Source organism: Coenobita brevimanus, chromosome 50 (genome assembly GCF_032717465.1).
Source record: "Coenobita brevimanus isolate Jiangsu-jjx chromosome 50, ASM3271746v2, whole genome shotgun sequence".
NCBI classification, from domain to species: domain Eukaryota; kingdom Metazoa; phylum Arthropoda; class Malacostraca; order Decapoda; family Coenobitidae; genus Coenobita; species Coenobita brevimanus.
This window is the reverse complement of record NC_137003.1, coordinates 16,068,874-16,094,164: the sequence shown is the minus strand read 5'-3', so window position 1 is coordinate 16,094,164 and position 25,291 is coordinate 16,068,874.

Genomic DNA, 25,291 nt, shown 5'->3' with positions numbered 1-25,291 from the left:
CCATCCTCCTCATCACTCTCCATGTATACCGGTGGATCATCTTATGACGAAAGTAGGTGTTGGCTATTGCCAACCCCTTACAAGCACAGATGTCCACGAAAGCACTACCATTCCCATCCACTTCAGCTGGCACACCCCACTGACCAACCACTCCATCCACTCGTACATTCCCAACGTTGCCATTCATGTCTCCAATCAACAGCACTCTCTCGCTCCTCTCAAACTTGTCCATACATGCTTCTACTCTCGCCCAAAACTCATCTTTTACTCTTGCCACTCGATCCTCTGTTGGAGCATACACACATACAATCGCCCATGCTTGTATACTTACTTTCATCCTCACCCATACAATCCTTGCACCCACTGTTCCATACTCTCTTCTATTTTCCTTCCACTTCTTGCTTATCATCAGACATACTTCCTCTCTTGCCCTCTCATTCTCACTGACTCCCGCACATATACCTAAACCATATTCCCATTCTCTCACCCTTTCACCTCCCATTTAGTTTTAGTCAATCCACATATATCCACTTTTGCATCCTCAAGCACCTGAACAATCTCTCTCTCGCTTTCACTTCATCATTCACTCCTCTCACATTCCATGTTCCCACCCTAAGAATGTCCTCTGTCCGTTCCTTAGTCGTCAACGTATGGTCCGTCTGGGTCCGAGGAGCTTTGTTTGCTTTTTAGTTAGTTCTTTTTACGGGGTGGGGCTCTAACCCACCACCAACCCTTTTAGTCGCCTCGTACGACAAGCAGGGATACTGGGGGAGTATTCTTAAAACCCCCCTACCCCCAGGGGTAACTAGAAATGTAAATAATGTAAATAAAATAGAGAATGTAAATAGAAATGTAAATGAGTAGTAATATAAGAATACGAGTATATATACTAGGAGTAATGAAAGTGAAAGTTTCACTCAAACATGTATGAATACTTAGTTATGAAAGTGAAGGTGAAAGTGACAGATTCGTTCTCAACGCTAGTATACAGGACGAGAAAGTGAATGCCTGGAGTGAAAATAAACTACTAGTACTGAAAGAAACTTATAGATAAATAATGTATATATAAATAAGTGTAAAAAAGTACTAGGTTATAAAGTGTGAGTGTGTTTATAAATAATAAATGACAGCTCCGCCTCAGAATACCATCGTGGAACCAGCACGGGAGGAGAGCTCGCATGCGCTCTTAATTTACATTACTTTCACAGTGTTTTTTTTTGGAATATGGATTCCAAACTACTTGAAATTCATAGAACAGTGTTTGAAGTTATAATATCAGGCAGTGGTAACCATATTATGGGGTATTGGGAAGTGTAAAGTGGAGCCTTCATTACCCAACTTCAGAAGTCTCAAGTCCTACGGTACTCGACGAAGGCTCAACAAACATCCTAGGAGAAAGCTGAAGGTATGTGCCATATGCATATATAATTATAATATTTTAGGACTAATAACTGATTTTTGGCAAATATTTTTAGAAGTCTGTCGGAGCAGGAATATCCTAGCAGGACACACAAGTCGAGCCAAAACAACCCTGCGGTTCAATGGTTAAAAGTTTACTATTATCAAAGGAAATTCAAGCTGTTTATCTGTCTATCTATCTATCTATAGCCCGACGCCCTAATCCCGCAAAGGGTGGCCGCAGACAAAACGCCTCCAAGTTGCTCTGTCACCCACCATTTGACTACCCTCCCCCCAACTCACACACCCCCTCCCTCATATACCTCTCAACTCCATCCCTCCACCTCATCCTCGGTCTACCTCTCCCTCTCCCTCCCTCCACCTCACCTACATACACCCTCTTACTCAGTCTTTCATTCTCCATTCTCTTCACATGTCCAAACCACCTCAGTGTATTTCTTTTAATCTTCTCAACCACATCCACATCCACCCCACAGCGTTCCTTCACTTCTTCATTCGTCAACCTGTCCCTCCACGTCACTCCACATGCTCCTCTCAAGTAACTCATTTCCACTGCTCTCACTCTTGACTTGTTCCCCTCTTGCAAGGTCTATGCCTTGCTTCCATATGTCAGGGTAGGGATCACAATACTATCATGCAGTAACTTCTTAACTTCCATACTCACCTCCCTATTTCTCATCACTGCTTTCAGTGTACCAACAACCTTCCTTTCCTGCTGTACTCTTTCACGCACTTCATCCCCTAAAGTTCCATCCTTACTCATCACACTACCCAAGTACTTGAATGCACTCACATTCTCCATATCCTCACCATCCAACCTCACTGCACACTCTGTGACTTCATTCCTCTCAAACACCATAACTTTCCTTTTGTTTACATTAACTTTCAGCTTCCTCCTCCTCCACACTGTCCCAAATTCATTCACCAAACCTTGCAACTCCCATTCATCTTCACTCAACAGTACTGTATCATCAGCAAACAACACCAGAAACTTCCAAATCTCACCCTCATTCATTAGAGCCACCCCCACATCCACTGCCCTACCCTGCACCTCCTTTACAACCCCATCCATGTATATATTAAACAGCCATGGAGACATCACACACCCCTGTTTCAGTCCCACATTGAGATCAAAGAACTCACTCAGCTCTCCAACCACTCGGACTGTAGCCCTAGCTCCCTCGTACATACTCTTCACAGCACTCAACAATTTCCCCTCCACTCCATATATTCTTAAAACCTTCCACATACCTTGCCTATCTATTCTGTCATAAGCTTTCTCCAAGTCCATGAAGGCAGCATACACTTTCCTTCCCTTTTCTAGATACTTCTCCACTAAACATCTTAGAACAAATATCTGATCTACACACCCTTTTCCCTTCCTAAATCCCCCTTGTTCTTCTCCAACTAGCTCCTCTGTCATATGCCTAACCCTATCAATGAGTATTCTACCATATATTTTACCAGTCACACTAAGAAGGCAAATACCCCTATGGTTACCACATGGTTCTCTCTCCCCTTTTCCTTTGTGTAAAGGAACAATTATACCTGATTTCCAGTCCTCTGGAACCCTTCCCTCTTCCCAATCCAATCTACACAACTTCCATATCCACTCCACAACAATCTCACCCCCATACCTAAGCATTTCACCACACACTCCATCAATTCCTGGGGCCTTTCCCAGCTTAATCTTCTTCATTGCTTCCACTACTTCCGCCCTACTGATCTCTTCCTCCCTCCTCTCATCTCTTCTCCCAGCCACTCCCCAACCACTTATACTCGCACTGCTCTCACTCTCTACATTCAACAAATCCTCAAAGTGCTCCTTCCATCTCCTCAATTTCTCTCTCTTCTCCACCAACAATCTATTATTCCTATCTTTCACTCCCCTATTATTTCCCCTTTCACACTGCCTTACTTTCTTTACCTCCTTCCAAAACAATTTCTTACTCTCCCTCCATTTCACACTCAGATTCCTTCCAAACTCTTCATCCACTTTCTTCTTACTTTCCTTCACCAGTCTCTTAACCTCCCTTCTCCTGCTCACATATACCTCTCTCTTCTCTCTCTCATCTTCTCCCCTACCTCTACTCGCTAACCATTCACTATATGCCTTCTTCTTTTGTTCCACAGCTCATTTCACCTCATCATTCCACCATGCTGTCCTTTGCACACCCTTGCATCTCCTCCTCACTCCGCAAACCGCCTCACACGCTGCGCCTATCTCTTCCGTGAATATCTTATATAAGTCTTCCACCCCTTCCATCTGCTCTAGCTCAACCTTCCCAATCTTTCTTCCACTATGCTCTTATACTCTATCATTTTCTCACTATCTTGCAATTTCTTCAATCGTCTCACAGGAGCTGCTTCCTCCTGTCTTCCCCTTCGTCTCCTCAACCACTTTCTTTGCAGCTTAATCTTGGCCATCACTAAGTGATGGTCCGAGACTCCATTCCCCCACCCTCTCCACACTCTTGCATCCAACACTTGTCTTCTCATTCGCTCATCCACACACACGTAGTCTATCATTGCCTTTCGTTCAACAAGTTCACATCCATCATCCTCATTACTCTCCATGTATACCGGTGGATCATCTTATGTTGAAAGTAGGTGTTGGCTATTGCGAACCCCTTACAAGCATAGATGTTCACCAAAGCACTACCATTCCCATCTACGTCAGCTGGCACACCCCACTGACCAACCACTCCATCCACTCGTACATTCCCAACTTTGCCATTCATGTCTCCAATCAACAGCACTCTCTCGCTCCTCTCAAACTTGTCCATACACGCTTCTACTCTCGCCCAAAACTCATCTTTCACTCTTGCCACTCGATCCTCTGTTGGGGCATATACACGTACAATCGCCCACGCTTGTATACCTACTTTCATCCTCACCCATACAATCCTTGCACCCACTGTTCCATACTCTCTTATATTCTCTTTCCACTTCTTGCTTATCATCACACATACTCCCTCTCTTGCCCTCTCATCCTCATTGACTCCCGCACATATACCTAAACCATATTCCCATTCTCTTACCCTTTCACCTTCCATTCAGTTTCAGTCAATCCACATATATCCACTTTTGCATCCTCAAGCACCTGAACAATCTCTCTTTCACTTCATCATTTACTCCTCTAACATTCCACATTCCCACCCTAAGAATGTCCTTTGTCCGTTCCTTAGTTGTCAATGTATGGTCCGTCCGGGTCCGAGGCACTTTATTCGCTTTTTTAGTTAGTTCTTTTTACGGGGTGGGGCACTAACCCACCACCAACCCTTTTAGTTGCCTCGTACGACAAGCAGGGATACTGGGGGAGTATTCTTGAAACCCCCCTACCCCCAGGGGGTATTATGAAAGGAAATTCAAGCTGATTATAAGGTTATATAAAACGATGAGTGACGTTTGAAGTAAATTATCCACCCACAGTGTACACTTACGTCTGCATGTTGCACTACAGAACATGCCTGCGTTTGCTTCAATGACATCATCGGCGGTCAATCAGCAGCCGCAAATCAAACACACCCTACTCTCCCCATACATCTTAGGTGAAGAGGTCAATCAAATAGGGTACAATGTGTTCCTGTGTTACTAGACTCGTGCAGCATCAGCTAGAAATTCATTTAAGTCTGATATGGTTAGGTTTATGAGCCTTATAAACCCACTTCCTTCAGGGGGTTTTAATGTTGCACCTTTCGTCCATATGGTTATATTTTCTAAAATTGGTCATATTCAGCCATTCATATCTCAGAAACCATAGGCTACCACCTAGAAGAATCACTTAACTACCAAAGTATTCATCAATCCTCCCTCTTTCAAACACGAGTTTTCCCATACAGCTAGTTGAAGGTGTAACAGAAAATAAAGGAGAAGAGACGTATTTTTGACTACGTGGAGAAGCTGCATACAGGTGGATATGGTGGCTGCAGCCTTGTTGGGGTGCCGCGTTGTTTTTATAGACATTTTATCAGCCTGGAAGGATGCTTCATTCCCCTGTATGTGTGGCGCGTACCAGTTCGCCCGTTTTTCAGTCATTCCAGTGTGACTCAGGGTGAGGAGGGGGTAATAAATCTTATAGTTAAAGAATCTCTGAATGGAAAGCACAGACGTTTTGCTAAAATCACTTTTTTTTTTTATTACCTTACATCAGTGAGCTTACTCCTTATTGCGCTAAACACAAGTCTGTAAATCTCTTATTATTTCTTACTCTGTGAAAATTCCTGATGAACAGGCGGTTAGTTTCTATTCTAGGTAATGTAAATACTGAACATTTTTTGTTTCTTTAGGCAGTTATACATAAGCTTTATTTTTCTAGATTTGTTTTTAATTACTGTATGCAAATATCACTGTCGTATAATATAAATACATCACTGCTACACACAGTGGCAAACTTTCTTTTAATATCACTTTTTTTGCACTTTAATTCACAATTAAATTAGTGAGCATAATTATTCCTTACTGTGCTAAGCATTCATTTTTCTATAACTCACGTGTTCTTATTTATTACTCGACGAAAATAACGCTTGGACAGACAATTACCTTCTATCCACTCTAAAGCGGTTGCACATGAAAGCACATATATTCTGAGGCACCAATATCTAAACATTATTTTACCTGAAATAACTATTTACATTTTCTGTGTACAAATGTCAATGTCGTAAAATATGTACACGTCACTACCACACAAAATCACAGGCTTCTTCTAAAGTATCTTTTAAAAAACTTTATCTAATATAACTCAGGTTGCTTATTGCATACTGTGCTAAACACTTGTATAAATCTATCTATCTATCTATCTAGTGCCAGATGCCTCAATCCCGTACGGGATGGCCACAAACAAATCGCCTCCACGTCGCCCTGTCCCCCGCCATAAATCACTTACTCTTATCTCTTACACTAAGAAATAACGTAGGGAGAGGCACCTATTTTCTCCACGCTTAAGTTATTACTGATGAAAGCACTAATTTTTCTGGAGGCACTTATATTTAGGCCTCGTTTCTTCTAAAATATCTATTTACAATTACTATACTGTATACTCACGTCACTGACGAAAAATATATACAAGTCACCGTCACACACAGTATTTTAGGACGCCACTGACGCGAGTTACACACGTCACTTGTATGCAGTATTTTCTAAAGTTACTGTCGTGAACTAATAACATTCTTTCTGTCGTTCACTACTTACACTGCTGGGGTGAAACACACACACACACACAAACACACACACACACACACACACACACACACACACACACACACACACACACACACACACACACACACACACACACACACAAACAAACATATCACTTTTCCACAGGAAAGGCATCGCAGGAGAGGCGGGGAGCGATGATGGAGTCATGTTCTCAACGTGATATATCTCTTCTGATGATGGCGACTTATATGACTCGACATGGCGCCCTTCGGTGCTGTTACTAAGCTTCTTTCTTGGGCGATCTGAGGGGTAGGGGGCAGCTTGGCGGGAGTGGGGTAGTGAAGTTGAAGCACTGCGTGCGGGCAGGCAGGGAAGCAGATAACACGTAAATCCTTATTATCTCTACCATGGTAACTAATGCGGCGGCTCGCGCGATCAACCGAGTCAGATATGAGGCCAGAGGCCTCTAGAGACGTAATTTATTTGCATACTCTTGAAACTAATGTATGCTCGTGACCCAAAGGGGTAAAGCTCTTCCATCATGACGAGAATATGCGTGCTCTGAAGGATGAGGTCTAAGAAAATCATAAACTTTGGCACTCACCATGACACGTACTCATGTGTTGGAACAAAATAGGGCATCTGCAGTTATAGCCTTTACTTCCGTAGTGAAAAAATTAATAACCTGAGTACGATTATGTCTATATTTGAAATCTTATCAGCAAAGAATTTAGTGGCACCTCGTGGGGAGGTTTCAAACTGGGCAGAAAAGATAAAGCCTTCGCTAACCACCAAAGTATTTTTTCTTTTTTTAGGAACGGAAGAAGGAACCAAAGGCCAGAAGCCATGAAGATTGTTCCCTCTAAGAAAAAGCAAAACCAAGATAACAGAGAGCCAAATTCAAGATGTGTTCATTTCAGAATGCCTTGACACACTGCATCTGAAAGACTGGAGGTCATAGGCAGTTGGAAATACAGATGAAGGAAAACAGTTCCAGAGGTGACCTGTTGCATACATGAATAACTGGGAGTAACAGTTAATTCTTCCATTAAAGTGTTGGACAGAAAATGGATGAGAGTTTGTTGCTAGATGGGTGCTATGCACCCGCCATAGTGGTGGAGGGATGCAAGCAGGCACTTCAGAGGAGCAGTGACCATTGACGTAGCAATAGAAAAGAAATAAAGATGCAACAGTGCGGAGAAGAGACAGAGGTTGAAGGGAGCCAGTAATAGGACGAGAGGTAACAAGATGAAAAGCCTCTGACTCCACCTTTATGAGCAGAGCTGAATGCAGGGAGCCTCCTCACACATGACAGTCGTATTCTACACAGGGGCGAATACAGGGGCGGATCCAGGGGTGGGGGCGAAAAGGGCTATCCTCCCCCAAGACTATATCTCGCCTAAATATCGTACCTACTGGTAAATATCACAAAATTAATAAATGAAATCTACGTAGTAAATATAAAGAATTTAATGAAAAAGTAAATAGAATAAAAACATAAATATATAAGTATGTATATGTGAAGATTCCAAACAAAAGGCTGAAACTAGGGCTATCACATGGGACAGGGTAATTCCGTTGGATACTCCATTCGCTCAGCTCACACGTTCAGAATTTGTCCACTCCGCTGGCACAGTGAGGCAGGCATATCTCGATCACATAAGAGTAAAGACCTCAATCCCATCTGATGGTCCAGACTGTAGAGACTGTCTCAATCCACCCAGAGGCCAGAGCTTTCAAACAAAGCAGAGCAGTGGTAATTCATTTTCTACAATGTCTGAGACGAATCTTGTTTGAATTGCTTGGAGTGCTTCCGTATATCTGTCGGTCTATATGCAGAATACCGCTGAAAATCTTCCATGCTTTCACCATCTCTGTAGACTGTTAATTCTTGTTTATGGTTCGCTGCTGCTTACCAATTTTGAATGATTTTTTACTTTGGATATTTATCTAGTGGCTCCTGGTCCAACATTTAAACTAACATCATAGAAAACTTCATTATACGAGTATACCACCTAACTAGTAAACTTGTGTATGGTAGGATACTTATTGACAGAGTTAGAGAAAGAACAGAGGAATTAGTTGGAGAAGAACAGGGAGGCTTTAGGAAGGGAAGAGGTTGTGTAGATCAGATATTCATTCTTAGATCTTTAGTGGAAAAGTTTCTAGAGAAGGGAAAGAAGTTGCATGCGGCTTTCATGGATTTGGAGAAAGCATATGACAGGGTGGATAGACAAGGATTGTGGGAAGTATTAAGAATATATGGTGTAGATGGGAAGTTGTTGAATGTTGTGAAGAGTATGTATGATGGTACTAAGGCTGCAGTGCGTGTGGATGGTGAACTAAGTGAATTTTTCTCTTTGAAGGTTGGGTTGAAACAGGGATGTGTCATGTCTCCTTGGTTGTTCAATCTGTACATGGATTGGGTAATAAAAGAGGTACAAGGTAGGGTAGTGGATGTTGGAGTGGCCCTGGTGAGAGAAGGTAGTGTTTGGAAACTCCCTGTACTGTTGTTTGCAGATGATACTGTGTTGTTGAGTGAAGACGAGGGAGAGCTGCAAGGCTTGGTGGATGAGTTTGGGAGAGTGTGTAAGAAACGGAATCTAAAGGTGAATGTAGAGAAGAGTAAAGTGATGGTCTTTGAGAGAGGTGAAGTCAGTGAATGTACAGCGAGGTTGGATGGTGAGGAATTGGAAAATGTGAGTACGTTTAAGTACGTGGGTAGTGAGATGAGTAAGGATGGAGGTTTGGAGGGTGAAGTGCTTGAAAGGGTACAGCAGGGAAGAAAGGTTGCTGGTTCTTTGAAAGCAGTGATAAGAAGCAGGGAAGTGAGCATGGAAGTGAAAAAGTTACTACATGACAGTATTGTGATACCAACTCTAACGTACGGAAGTGAAGCTTGGACGTTTCTGGAAGGACACAAGTCAAGAGTGAGAGCAGTGGAAACGAGTTATTTAAGGGGAGCCTGTGGAGTCACATGGAGAGACAGGCTGACAAATGCGGATATAAAGGAGCGTTGTGGTGTGGATGTGGATGTGATAGGAAGCGTTAGGAGGAATACACTGAGGTGGTTTGGCCATGTGGAGAGGATGGAGGGTGAAAGACTGACGAAGAGAGTGTATGTGAGTGAGGTGGAGGGGGAAAGAGGAAGGGGGAGGCCGAGGATGAGATGGAGGGATGAGGTGGAGAGGTATATGAGAGAGGGGTGTGTGAGTTGGGAGCGGGGCAGTGAAATGGTGGGGGACAGGGCTCACACTTACTAAAACCAACTCTTTCAGCGTTCGTTGGAAAATACTGCTGCGTTACTCATGCAATCTTAGATTGTTACTTCTTGTGCAGCCGGCTGTTACGCTAATCTGCCTTATATAAAATCATTTACTCGATTAACGGAAAAACTATTGGGAATTACGGGTTGTCTATGAAATGAAAATAATTGTGGATTTTTAAGCGATTTCCAAATTGATGTATATCTTTCTTGTAACTTCAAAATTGGCTGAGATATCTAAAAAAGTGTGCTACTGTACTACAGACTTTTCTTCCCGACCCCTGCCCCCATTTCTTGCTGATGCGATAAATCTTTTGCTCGGGTACATATGTCTGGGGCCCTAACTGTGACTAAAATTGGTGTTCGAGCGAGCGAAGCGAGCGAGAATAATGATACAAGCAGTGACCCTACTGATGAGAAACTGAGAAATTATAATTTGCAGTAAAATATACAATATGTTCGTAACTCACATATTGTTTTTCAGAGTATCTGTTAAAGCAAAAATGCGATACAGTACTTCAAATGATATTCTCATCTTTACAGGCTACTCCCAAAAAAGTCTAAGAAGAAACGGTAGCAGGCAGCTATAGATGACTTTTTAAGGCCTTCTTGCTAGAAAAAAGCAAACCTTAGTGAGAGTTCAAGTATTACTACACATTCGTCGAATGTACAAGACATCCCTAGCGAATCAACACACACTTTTCAAGAATCAGTGCAGCCACAGAAAGTAAAATCTAATGAATCTCACATTAGTACCAATATTAGTCAAATCCTTCAACCAGCCCATAAACTAGTGTTTGAAGTTTTTCTGTTAATGGCATTGGTTTGCACATTGGAAACTATGTTGACGATTATACATGAGCACAACTATTAGAAAACTCGTGGAAGCCCCCTCCAAATTATAATTTTCCATCCTCTATGCAAGTGAAAAGTGGAAAAGAAGGGAAGAGGTATATTAGCAATGAAAATCAGCTGAAGAAGTATATATGGTTAGGACTTGATAAGTGGGATTTGCTAGTTAGGTAGTGCTGGGGTATGCCCGACGATGCTCGATTATTATTATTTTTTTTTTCCGCAACATGTCGGAGCTGCCAGTTAGCTGACTTTTTGTGAGAGGAGGTATTTTGTAAAGTTATACAATATTTTTTGCCTTTTTTCTCTAATATTTTTATTTATGTGACTGTTTGTTAAATTATGTAATTATATCTCAGTTTGTACTTATGGAGTGTACAACTATGGATATTTTGGATGTCTCCGAGTTGGAAACTGTTGCTTCCCCGAGAATGTAGTTGATGATTCTAGTATACAGGAAGTTTACATAAGTATGGGGAATGGACTAAAGATTTTTCAGTTCAGTCTGAGTTCAGTTCAGTGTCAGTTTAGTGTCGTTGCAGACTGGATATCTCCGAGACTTGTGGAAACAGTGAAGTGAAATTGGCAAGCACTGAGTGTAATTATTAGGAAAATAACGTCAACAAACGTGAGAAGTTTGTTTACATTCAATGCCTGTGCTGATCTGTGTTCTTGTACACCGAAAAGCTGCCTCTAGGAAGAACAACTCACTGAGCAACGACCTTCCTATACTGTACTACTGCTCTTGCAGCCTGTAACAGTGGTGCCAGGAGTGTGCATCATTAGAAAAATGCTGCACTGAGCCAAACCTTTCATGTAGAGGCAGAAGGTGTACATAAAAGAGGCCAAGCTAGACAAGAGAAGGCATCAATGGCTGCAGTTGTAAAGCTATTACTAGCACAGAATGAAGGGGAAAAATAACTCAAAGAACAATTACAGGCACAAAGTGTACAATTACAAGCACAGAATAAATGACTGAAAGAACTCAAAGAACAATTACAGGCACAAACTGTACAATTACAAGCACAGAATGAAGGACAGAAAGAACTTAATGAACAATCACCAGCACAGAACGAAAAACAGAAAGAACGATATGAACAACTTGAATAGGAGCAACAGAGGGAATTACAATTGAGGATGTAAGGACACTAGATGCTTTCATGGGGAAAATGAAGGAAGAGAAACAACAGTTGAAGGAGTATGTATATGATGAGCTATGGCGCAAAAGTATGAAGTAAGCAATAATGTGATGGAGTGCGGACAGCATGTAGACAACCAGCTGATGATTAGTGAAGGAACAGTGATGGAGTGCAGACAGCATGTAGATAACCAGCTGAAGCATGTTCTCGACCATGTGAAGATAATACGTGACAAAACTGAGGCTGTAGAGAAATATTGAGGAGCTGAGAATGAGGCAAGTGTACAGGGAGCATGCTAAAAAATGGATCTCAAGCATCTAGAGGTAGAATTACAGGACTGAATAATCACAATGTAGGAGTTTTAAGTCCTGGACTTAATTATGATGCTCCAGTTTTTAGGCCCCAAACCAGTGACGTGCATGGTTTGAATGGGGGTCCAATTAAATTGAAACCTCAGGAATTTGATGGTAGAGTATTTTGGGAAGCTTACTGTGTGCAGTTTGAGGAACTTGCTGATCTGAATGGTTGGGATAATAGGCAGGGAGCAGTGTAGCTGGCTACTAGCCACAAGGGTGTTGCAATGGAAATTTTGGGCCAGATGTCAGTAGAAAAGAGGAACTGATATCAGTCCTTAGTAGAAGTACTGGAGCGCAGATATGGGACCATGTACCAGACTGAGGTTTACAGAACAAGATTCCATAGCTGTGTACGGGCTTGAGGCGAATCCCTAGAGCAGCTTGCCCATGACCTGGAGAGTATGGCATACATGGCATACCCTGGAGCAGCACCTAACCTGTTCCCTTTTCTTCAGAGAGTCAAGTTTATCGATGCTCTTCATAGTGCAGAGTTGAAAGTGCAAGTGAAACAGGCACAACCCAGAAGCATGCAAGGAGCACTAGCCAGGGCTCGGGAATTTGAGTCCAACATCAGGTCCAGTACATCCACTTTTCAGGCAGGATGTAGAGCAGGATTCAAGGCAAGAAAGGGGCAGGTACATGAAGCGGAAAAATCTGAAGGAACTTGATAGTACTGTGAAAAGCCATGTCAGAAAAGAGGACTGCTTCAAGTGGAAGAGGGAACAGGACAACATCTGAGGAGGTTGCTGGTTCTGCAGGAAGCTGGGACACAAGGAGGAGGATTGTTACAAATGGAAGGAGAAGCAAGAACAGAGCAGTGCAGGAAATCTACAATTGTAACAAAAGGGTGTTGGACATGCAGTGAGGTGGGACACTTCAGTTCTGAGAGTCCAAAAAGAAAAAGGAGGATAAAAAGAAGGACGTGGAAGACCAGAGAGAAGAGGAAAATTAGTGGAGGCTGGTGTTAATGGGCAACCACCAGCCGGCTTTTCCCAAGTAACCCCACCACTGAGAAAATGCACGAGAACTGCAATCGACAGTGTGTGAGTTGACAGAAGAACAGACAGCAAGAAATGTTCCCTGGTGATTGATTCAGCCTCATAGCAGACTTTCGTGAGGCCTGATGTGTTATCAGTATCTGCCTGAGTCATCAGAAAAATTGTGTGGCGTAACTGGGCACTACACAGAACTGAGGGGACCCTTGGATGTCAGGACTGAATTGGTAGGGCAAGAGGCCACGCTTCCAGTTTATGTAGCCGAGATGGACGATCCTTGCATTCTTGATCTGGATTATCTGATGTCCATGGAATGCGAGATGGACTTCTATTCCACGAAGCTGAAGGTTCGAGGAAAGTCGGTTCACGTCACAACAGGGAGACATACTAGTTCTGGTGGTGAGGTGAGGATGCACCACACTACAGTTATACCCCCAAAATCAGAACTATTGCTCCAGTGCAAGGTGAGTGGCTCTTTTGACAGCTGTCTAGGAGTAGTGGAGCCTGTGGTGTAGTGAAAGACGAAGACCAGAGTGATAGTGGGGAGAACTCTGGTGGAAACAGGTGCTAATGATGTGCTGGTAGTTGTGGTCAAATTCTCCTGTTTGCCACAGATCAACAAAGGAGAAATTGTGAGACTGTGCCAGGCAGTGGACCGTGAGTGGCATCAGAGGAAGGCCTGTAAAAGGAGTGTAGTCAAAGAAGATGGGTATCAGCCAGATCACTTACAAGACCTAGATGACTCACAAGCGCAGCAGTTGAGGCAGCTGCTGATGAAGTTTGCTAATGTCTTTTCCTCTGTGGACCTACATCTGGGGTGCACTGATCTGGTGGAGCATTGTATAGACACCTGGGATCACATCCCGATTAAACAGCCAGCATGGAGGATGGCGCCAGCTCAACAGCAAATAATGGCAAAGGTGATGGAGAATCTTCAAAGTCAAGGAGCGATAGGAAAAGTCCTTGGGCATCAGCAGTTTTTTTTTTTTTATGCGAGGAAGAAGGAACCAAAGGCTATGAGCCCGCACTAAAACTTCCCTCCAAGAGAAAAACAAAATACAATAGAGATCCAAATTCAAGATCCGATCATTTTGAGACGCCTGGACACACTGCGTTTGAAAGACTGGAGATCATAGGCAGCAGGAAATACAGACAGAGGGAGACAGTTCCAGAGCTAACCTGTTGCATAAATGAAAGACTGGGAGTAACGGTTAACTCTTGCATTAGAGAGTTGGACAGAAAAGGGAGGAGAGTTTGCTGCCAGACGGGTGCTACGCGCCCGGCGTAGAGGTGGATGAATGCAAGCAGACAATTCAGAGGAGCAGTGACCATTAAAGTAGCGATAGAAAAGAGATAAAGATGCAACAGTGTGGCGAAGAGACAGAGGTTGAAGGGAGTCAGTAAGAGGAGGAGAGTTAATGAGACGAAAAGCCTTTGACTCCACCCTATTGAGAAGAGCTGTATGTGGGGAGCCTCCCCACACATGAGAGTTGTACTCCACACAGGGGCGGATAAAACCCCTGTATAGAGTCAACAATTGTGCAGGGGTAAAGAAAGAACGGAGTCGGCTTAGCACACCCAATCTCTTGGAAGCAGATTTTACAAGAGATGTAATATGATCTTTCCAAGATAAGTCCCGAGTAAATGAAACCCCAAGCATGTTCAAGGATGATGCAGGATTAAGCTGAATATTATTAAACATTAGTGGGTACTTTCCTGATCTACCAGATGACCCGCCGACATGTCATAAAAGTACCCCCACTAATACCAATACACCAGTCCTGTATGAGACAGCCCTAGCATGTATTCAATATGGACGGTGGGTGTTAGCGCCGAAGTGGTGACATGTGGAGGTGTAGGAGGACTACTGGGCCTTGGGATAGGCTACTGCCCCCGAGGTATAGGCCATGAAGCCTTTGCCCAGAGTCGGACACATAAAAAAAAAAAAAAAAAAAAATACCTGTGGAAGATTTTGTCGGGTTGATAGGTGTAAGAACTGAGTCTTAGATGCATTAAAAACAACCATATTATCATTACCCCAGTCAGAGATACGAGCCAAGTCAGACATTAGGTGTGCCATAGCCTCATCCCTTGCTTGTTGAAGTAACTGTTGAGATGGGCGTTGCGGGAACAGAATGGAAAGGTGAAGGGTGGAGTCATCAGCATACGAGTGGATAGGGTTAGATGTACAGCTTAGAAGATCATTGATGAATAAAAGGAAGAGAGTTGGTGATAGGACAGAGCCCTGAGGAACAACACTGTTGATAGATCTAGGAGAAGAACGATGGCCGTCTACAACAGCGGCTATAGAACGACCAGAAAGGAAGCTAGCGATGAAGGCACAGATAGAAGGATAGAAACCGTAGGAGGGCAGTTTGGAAATTAAAGATTTATGCCAGACTCGATCGAAAGCCTTTGAGATGTCAAGTGCAATGGCAAAGCTTTCACCAAAGTCCCGAAAGGAGGATGATCAGGAGTCTGAAAGGTAGGTGAGAAGATCGCCAGTGGAGCGTCCATGATGGAACCCATACTGATGATCGGAAAGAAGGTTGTGATAGGAAAGGTGCCTTAAAATTTTTCTATTGAGAATTGACTCGAAAACTTTTGAAATACAGGACGTTAAAGCATTTGGACGATAGTTGGAGGGTTGGGAGTGGTCACCCTTCTTTGGGACTGGCTGAATGAGAGCAAACTTCCAGCAAGAAGGAAAGGTACAAGTTGACAGACAAAGGCAAAGGAGTTTGCCTAGACAGGGTGTAAGCACAGAAGCACAGTTCTTGAGAACAACAGGAGGGACCCCGTCAGGCCCATATGCCTTGTTAGTACTGAGACCAGTGATGGCAGAAAATACATCAACTGAAGAAATTTTAATATCAGCCATGAGGAAGTCAGAGGGGGGAAGTGATGGAGGAACAGCACCAGAATCGTCTAAGGTGGAATTGGAGGAGAAAGTCTGTGCGAAGAGATCTGCTTTATCAGTAGAAGAAATAGCTACAGAACCATCAGAGTAGAAAAGAGGAGGGAAGGATGATGAGGTAAAGTTATTAGAAAGATTTTTGGCAAGGTGCCAGAAGGAGCGGGAAGAATTCGAGTTGGAGAGTTGAGAGCATTTAGTATGGATGAAATTATTTTTAGTAGAGCGAAGAACAGACTTAGCACGATTCCGGGCAGAAACGTAAAGATGATGTGATTTAGGGGTGGGTTGGCTCCGGTACCTTTTGTAGGCCCTCTCCTTGTTGCGGACAGCATTAGAACAAGCGTGATTAAACCAAGGCTTTCTTGCGTTAGTCAAAGGATATGAGAAAGGAATGTATGCTTCCATGCCCGAGAGAATAACCTCCGTAATACGCAAGGCACACTCAGATGGCTCCCGGACATGGAAGCAATAATCATTCCAGGGAAAATCAAAGAAGTACTGCCTGAGGGCCTCCCAGTCAGCGGCTCCAAAATGCCACAGACGATGTTTCTCTGGAGGGTCCACAGGCCGTACCAGAGTGATAGGACAGGTTAAGGTAATAAGGTTGTGATCGGAGGAGCCCAACGGAGAGAAAAGATTAACAGAGTAAGCAGAAGGATTAGTATGAGGAAGAGGTCAAGTATGTTGGAGCTCTCTCCAAGGCGGTCAGGGATATGGGTAGGGTGCTGTACAAGCTGCTCTAGGTCATTAAGGATAGAAAAGATGTAGGCTTGTTCACCAGGTGGATCCGTGAAAGGAGAGGAGAGCCAAAGGTGGTGGTGAACATTGAAATCTCCTAGAATGGAGATTTCTGAGAAAGGAGAAATGGATAGAATGTGTTCCATCGTAGAAGTAAAATAGTCGAAGAATTTTTGATAGTCAGTAGAATTAGGGGATAAGTAAACAGCACAGATATATTTAGTCAGAGAATGGCAGGAAAGCCGAAGCCAGAGTGTAGAGAATTCAGAAGAATCGAGTTCAGGAACACGAGAGCAAGATAAGTCGTTGCGTATATATACACAACAGCCACCTTTGGCTTTGAAATGAGTATAGAGAAAGTAGGAGGATACAGAAAAGGGTTTGCTGTTAGTTGCCTCAGACAGCTGAGTCTCCGTTAGAAAAAGGTGAGGTTTAGAGGAGGAGAGGTGGTGCTCAACAGAGCGAAAGTTAGAGGAAAGGCCATGAATGTTGCAGAAATGAAGAAGAAGAGAGTCAGACAGTGATTCCAGGCACCTCGTGTCATCACCGGGAGAGGGGCGGATGGTGGGGGCATTTATGGCCCCCCCCCCGGGGACTCCGAGGCTCGGTGAAGAGACGCCATTTTATTTAATTTTGAATAGGAAGTGTAGTGTGTACTGTGCACGTAGTTTGGTGTAGATAGTTAGAGAAATTTGTACTGGAGAGCATGCTGGCCTACTCTCTGTGTAACTGAGATGCTGAAAAAGTTCAGCAAAGGGGGATGGTCAGGAACTAGTCCTGAGGGCTGATGAAACGTGAGCTCCAGCACTCTCTGTCATCAGCTTTCCATCCACCTCGGGAGTACTGCCCTGCTCGACTGGTGCTACGGTTCTGGCAAGGAAGAAGGATGGCTCAGTATGGTGTTGTGTGGATTATCGAGCCCTGAATGAAGTGACAATGAAGAATGCATTCCCCTTGCCAAGGATTAATGCCACCCTGGATGCTGACAGGTACCAAGTGCTTCTTCACCCTAGATATGAAAGCAGGATACCACCAGGTCAAGGTTGTAGAGAAGGACAAGGAGAAAACAGCCTTTTTATATGGGCAGTGTTTATGGCAGTTTAAAGTGGTGCCATTTGACCTGTGCAATGCCCCACCTACTTTTTCGCATCATGGATCATGTATTGGAACGCCTGCACTGGCAGATGGCTCTCATCTGTCTGGACAATGTAACTGTATTTAGACTGACTTTTGACCAGGAATTGGAGAGGCTGTCAGAGGTGCTCAACAGGATTCGAGCAGCTCACCTCAAGCTGAATCCCAAGAAGTGCTACTTGTTTCAGAAGGAAGTGAAATACCTGGGACACATTCTAGGCGAGGGCAGCATCTGTACTGATCCGGAAAGGTAGCAGCTGTGAAAAACTGGCCGGTTCCAACTTGTGTAAAGGAGCTATGGAGTTTCCCAGGATTGTATACTTGCTATTGGCATTTTATCAAGGACTTTGCAATGAGGGCTGAACCTCCGCACAAGTATCTAGGGAAGAGGCAGAAGTTTGTGTGGACAGCAGTGACTCAGAAACCCTTTAACGAACTCATGCATGCGTTGGCTAGCCCTCCAGTGTTGCCATACTCAGATCAGAGTCAGCCATTTATCCTGGATTGTGACGCTAGTGACAATGGTACTGGTGGAGTCCTGTCACAGAAGAAGGATGAAAAAGAGTATGTGGTGGAGTATGACAGCAAAAAGCTCAGCCCACCAGAGTGGAACTACTTACCCATAAGGAGCTCTTGGCAGTGGTGACGAGCCTTGATTTCTTCCATCCCTACTTTTATGGGTCCTACTTCATCATCAGGGTAGACTATCTGGCACTCAAGTTCCTGAAGACATCAAAGAATCCGAAAGGACAATTTGCATGCTGGCTCTGGAAGCTGGACCGGCACAACTGTGAGGTGCAGCACCATCCTGGGTGGGTACATGGCAATGCTGAGATCCTGAGTCATCAGCCAAACTGCCAACAGTATAGGAAAAACAAAGATTCTGGTAAGAAATGCAGCTGTACTACCGTGATAGCGCCAGTGCCAGCTGAAGAAGACTTGAAGAGGATGCAGATAGAGGATGCAGATTTACAACCAGTGCTAGAGTGGCTGCAGCAGAGTACAGTACGACCATCTTGGAAAGAGGTTTCCAGGTTCGCCTCTGCGACAAAGAGCTACTGGAGTCACTGGGACCTTCTTTGTTTGAAGAACGGACTACTGAAGCATCAGTGGGAGAGAACCGATGGCCTCAGAAAGTATTGGCAACTGGCGGTTCTGAAGAAAATTGGTCTGAGATTTTGAATGAGTCTCATAACCAGATCACTTGTGGGCACCTGGGAGTGAAGAAAACGCTAAGCCAGCTGCGACAGAGGTTATACTGCACTGGCATGCATCAGGATGTTGAAGAGTGGTGTCGGGCCTGTGATGCATGTTGTGCCAAGAAGGGACCCAAGAAACGCGGTTGCACCCCTCTTCATCAGTATCAAGTAGGTACACTAATGGAAAGATTCGCATTGGACATTGCTGGACCTTTGCCACTCACTGAAAGAGGAAACTGGTATATATGCATCACCATGTACTACTTCAAAAAGTGGCCAGAAATCTATGCCATCCCTGATCAAGAGGCTGCGACTGTTGCTCAGGTGTGGGTTGACCAGTTTTTCTGTTATTTCGGGATGACACAAGAGCTACATTCAGACCAAGGTAGAAATTTCGAATCTGCTGTGTTCTGTGAGTGCTGCAAGTTACTGGGGATCAAGAAGACCAGGACGACTCCACTAAGGCCACAGTTAAATGGGATGGTGGAGAAATTCAAATGGACTCTGGAACAAGAACTGGCCAAGTACTGCATAGAGGGACAAAAGGAATGGGACTAGAAATTACTTGCGTTGCTGATGGCATATCGGTCTGGATCCCACGAGTCTATCAGGTACACTCCTGGAAAACTGATGCTGGACCACAAATTATGTTTACCTGTTGACTTGTTAATGGGAAGACCACCTGGTGAGGATCTGCCCACAGACACCTCCAGCTATGCGAAGCATCTTCGGGAAATGCTGGCTGAGGCACATCATCAGAGCCCAGAAGCTCTCAAGTTTTCTGGTGAAATGATGAAGTGCAAGTATGATGCCAAGGCACGTGAGGTAAGCTGCAAGGATGGTGACTATGTTTGGTTATACAATCCTCAGTGGAAGAAGGGACAGACTGAAGCTGCAGAGCTATGAGATGGGCCTTACACTGTGTTGGACTACCTATCAGACGTAACGTACCAGATTCGGGGAGGCAGGAACTCTCGCCCAAAGGTGATGCACGCGAATCCATGGGCCAGGAAGTACAGCTTGGACGTCTCTGAGGAATCGTGCTCTCCTGCAGCTAAGGATGTTGAAGAGGGCCAAGGAGCTGAAGTCCAAGAGGATGGTGACAGTTTCTCGAGGGATGAAATGCATCAGGAAGAGAACAAGTGGACTGTGTGGAGGAATGAATGAATGAATGAATGAAAATGTAACATGGCGGTGCAACAGCAGAGGTCATATGCCGCCGAATATAAAATTTAAAGAAAGTCAGAATATATATATATTAAAAAAAAAAAAAAAAAAAAGCAAGACTGTGTGGAGGAGCAGGGACATTGTCGGAAACGGCATAGGAGATGACCTGATATGATGAAGGATTATTTTATGTATAATACTAAATGTTTAGTGTGGGTTAAGGGTTAAGTGTGTATACATTGTGTAGTTTTGTCGGGACGACAAAGGACTAGGGAGGGGATAGTGTTGTGAAGCAGAATTTGCTAGTTAGGTAGTGCTGGATTATTACCGACGATTCTCGATTTTTTTTGCTATGTGTCAGAGTTGCCAGTTAGCCTACTATTTGTGACTGGAGGTATTATTTAAAGTTAGACATTAACTTTTGTGCTCTTTTTCTCTATAATGTTTTAATTATGTGATTGTTTGTTAAATTATGTAATTTTATCTCAGTTAGTATGCTAAATAATTGTTATGCAGTGTAAGAAAACTCTGCATGTTTTGAATGTCTCTGTGTTCTCCGAGAATGTAGTAGATAATTCTAGTATGCAGGACGCTTATATAAGTATGGGGAAGGTACTAGAGGTTTTCAGTTCAGTTTGAGTTTAGTTCAGTGTCAGTTGAGTGTCAGTGCATATTGTATAGCTCTCGTACTTGTGGAAACAGTAAAGAGTAGGTGGCAAGCAGTAAATGTAATTATTTGGAAAATAAAGTAATTGAACTTAAGAAGCTTGTTTACTGTACATTCAACGCCTGTGCTGATCTGTGTTGTTGTACACTGAAAGGCTGCCTCTAGGAAGAACAACTTACTGGGCAACGTCCTTCTTCTACTGTACTCCTGCTGTTGGATCCTGTGGCAATGTGGGACAGGGATGTAACAGTATATTCCTTTTCTCATGAAGGTCTCCGTTTTAAGTATTATCCACTGTTTGTAGTAGGGAAAGTTGGTGGATATCAAAACAATGAACTCATGAAGAAACTTGTCACAGAACCTTTTTTTTTTTTTTTTTTTTAAATAGGAAATATGTAAAACTGCTTGGTAAGGACGGAGACTTAGAATCACACCGGAATAAAAGTCATCACAAAGATGCTGTAAGTGCTGCTGTAGATTTTTTACAGACTTACCAAAACCAAGAACTGGATGTACAAACTCAGATCAGCACTCACAGATTCACTCGAGTACAAGAGAACAGGGAGAGATTAAAGCCAATAATTTATATAGTCATCTTTCTGGGCCGTCAAAACATTCCATTTTGTGGACATAGAGATGATGACTCATGCGATCTGATGCTGACAACAATTAGCGAATTGCTGTGAATTCATGTTAGAGCTGGGGACAAACATCTAAGTTCATCAAGTGCACGAGCAACATACATAAACATAACTGTACAAAATGAGATAATCAAGTGCTGTGGAAAATACTGTCTGTAATATCTGAGACAGTCTGCCAGTCAGGACTCTATGTAATAGCACCATATTTGATGAGACTACATATATTGCCCATCAGTCGCTGTTGAGCATTGTTTTGCGTTACATAGATATTCAATCAAGATCAGTTGGGGAAGATTTTGTTGGATTCATAGACCCTCGCATGCAGACAAGTATCAAAGAAGAGACTACACAAGAGCCCTCCCTAACCGGAGAAGACACTGGGAAAGCTTGTCTGCAGATACTGAGAGGAAATTCATTGGACCCAGTACACTGTGTCGGAATTTCAACTGACGGATGTTCAGTTCTGGTGTCTAAAGTATGTGCAACTGTTGCTACTGTGCAAGTTGCAGCTCCTCATGCGGTACAATGTCCATGTTTCAGTCATTCCTTAAACCTCTCCATCTCTAGGTCATCAAAAATGCAGGCAATCAGAAATGCAGTAGGTGTCATGAAGGAAGTCATAAGCTTTTTCTCTGCGTCCTCAAAAATAAATCATGTTCTTAGAAAGACTCTTGGACGTCAACTAACAGGCTTATGTGAAACAAGATGGGTAAAAAGGCATGAAAGTGTACTCCTATTCTGTCAAAGCTTACTTAAGCTGGAAGACGTGCTCTCTGAGATTACTGAATGGAAAGAATATGTTACTGCAGCCGATATTGCAGTCTTCTAAGGAGTGACCTACGTACTCTAAGATCGAAACTTGAAGGTGAGCAGTATGTTTGGAGGAAGCATTTTCTGCAGGAAAAAGAGAAAAGATTAAATAGTCCATAATCAGCAATGGATGCATTCATGTGTTGTGATAAAAATTTATTTCCTTCCATTATATACTGAACTTGCAGATTATTATTATATTACCTTTAACAAAAGGAAATACTTGGGAATAATTCTCCTATTCTGAAATAATTTTAAGTGAATTCAAAAATGGTACATTGATCAAATTATTATTTTCTTCCATAATTTACTCATGAAATTATACAATATGATATTAGGGTAGCCTAATTCAGTACAAAAGGTGTTAGATTTTCAGTCATGAATTCCTTTGTACAGTACAAGGTAGGACTATATTATACTGTTACATTTTGCTGGTACACTGCAGTGCCAAGTTTTTCTGCCGTTTATATGACAAGATTCAACTTCACAATGTAAATAGTAACCTATGCTTTCCTGTTTTCTGGTACCTGTTTATTATTTGATAAGTGTCTACAGGAGTGTCTGCATGTTTGTGGAGAAATGTCAGTCCAGTAAGACGCTCTGCACTCATACTCGCGCGAAATCATGTCTTTAGTTCTTTCAGCACTAGCAACACTTTTCTTGTAAAATACATATTGGAAATATTGTTACAAGCACATTATCAAATTTATCAGTTGATTATCCAAATAATGTGATTTATTTAATAAATTTTCTGTGATTTCTTTTGTTTTTCTGACATCTATTTTTTTTTTTTTTATATCGATGTGCAATATAAACCAGAATCCATTTTCAGTACATTTTTAAAATAAAAATTTCATTATTTTTACTTCCAAATGCCTGTTTTTAGTAGTAAACGGTATTCTAATATTGTGTATACAGGCATCGAAATTACCGTAACATAGAGAAATAAAAAAAAAAATCTTCTGGGGGCTTACAGCCCCCCCTCCCCACCCTCCATGCCGGATGAGAACTGGAAAGGCTCGCTGCATTCGCCCTAACCCCCCAAAACAATGTTCTGGATCCGCCCTTGGGCGAATAAAACCGGTGTATAAAGTCAACAACTGTGCTGCAGTAAAGAAGGCACTTTTTTTTTTTTTTTTTTTTTTTTTTTTTTTGCCTATCGACCATTGGGGCCGGAGCCCCTGGTCATTAAGGCAAAATATATATATGTATATATATTGACATATATACACATATATATACGAACATATATATATACATACTTACATACATACACACATCCATGCATATGAACATACACACTTTCATGCACACGTACATATATATATATAATAATTTTTATTTTATTATTTTTTTTTGTAGTTTTATTTTTATTATTTTTATTTATTTTTTAATATTTTTAACCTTATATGACTTATAATCAAAAAATACCTAATCTAAAGACCCTAAAACTAACCACCTAACAGACAAATCACTAACCTATACTAAATCCTAAGAGACAAATAACTAGACCTACACTAATGGTAAAAAAGCCTCGACCAAGAGATCACCATCGACTGCAGATATGTAATGCCTTTCTACATGACATACCTGCACTCATCACCTGGTGACTGTCAGTCAAGGCACAACCTAATATAGGGGACATCAATATATGAAAGGGAACCAGACGAGTCAGGAACATTTCCATATACGTCAGCTGTCGGCCCTAATTAGAATAACTTAAGCAAGATAATATAATGTATTTACATAATTTGTACGAAAAGTGAAGAACCTCGCCCAGCAGACCACCATCGACTGCAAGTGCCCAATACCTTCCTATATTGCACACTTGCACTCATCAGCTGGTGACTGTCAGGCGAGGAACTTGGCTTAATGTAGGGGACATCTATATTAGAAATAGATCAGTGGGAGGAGGAACTATTTAAAATATGTCAACTGTCAACCCTAATTAATATTACAATATATACATATTTACCGTTGATAAAAACCATAACCACACAGTAAAAAAGTCACATCACTCTGATCAGTCCGGTCTCTCTCAAGAAAGCCATCAATTTATCAGTCATAACAATGTCCCCATCACCCAGGATGGTGGAAAGGGTGAAGGGGACGTCTGCTGCGCCGCAGTAATTAATAAGTGAAGCACGTTCACGAATAAATCGCCGACAGCGCAGGATGATATGACTGATAGATAACACCGCATCACAGATGTCACAGTGCGGTGGGAAGCGTCTTTCCATATATGGTTTTATGTGGGTTAAAACGGTGGCATTGAGCCGTAACCGTGCCGACACTTTTTCTTCTAGGCGACTGGGACGGTTGGCGGTGTCCCAGTCGCCTAGGTACGGCTTACAAGTTGGAATATTTAGTCTGGTCCACTGACCTTGCCACAGAAGATTTATTGATTTCTTTCCGAGAGATAGACTCGACCGTAGATGACGAAGAACATCCCAAGTCTCCTCGAGCTCTACAGCCGACTTTGCAAGTAAGTCAGCCTGCTCATTGCCGTAGATACGACAATGACCAGGCACCCAGATCAGCGTGAATGACTTGTTGCATGAATGCAACTTATTAATGATGCGGCCCTGAATCTCGTGAGAATCCGTAGTACAAGATGCAATTGCCTGAAGGGCTGATTTGGAATCTGAAAATATGACAAATGAGTCATGTCTAGAATTGAGAGCATAGTCTATGGCTTTGTCAATAGCAAAAAGTTCGGAGGTAAACACAGATGTATGAGTCGGCAACCGATACCTAAGTGCACATTCAGTCGACCACACACTTGCACCCACACATTCACTCGACTTGAGCCGTCGGTGTACAATTGATGGG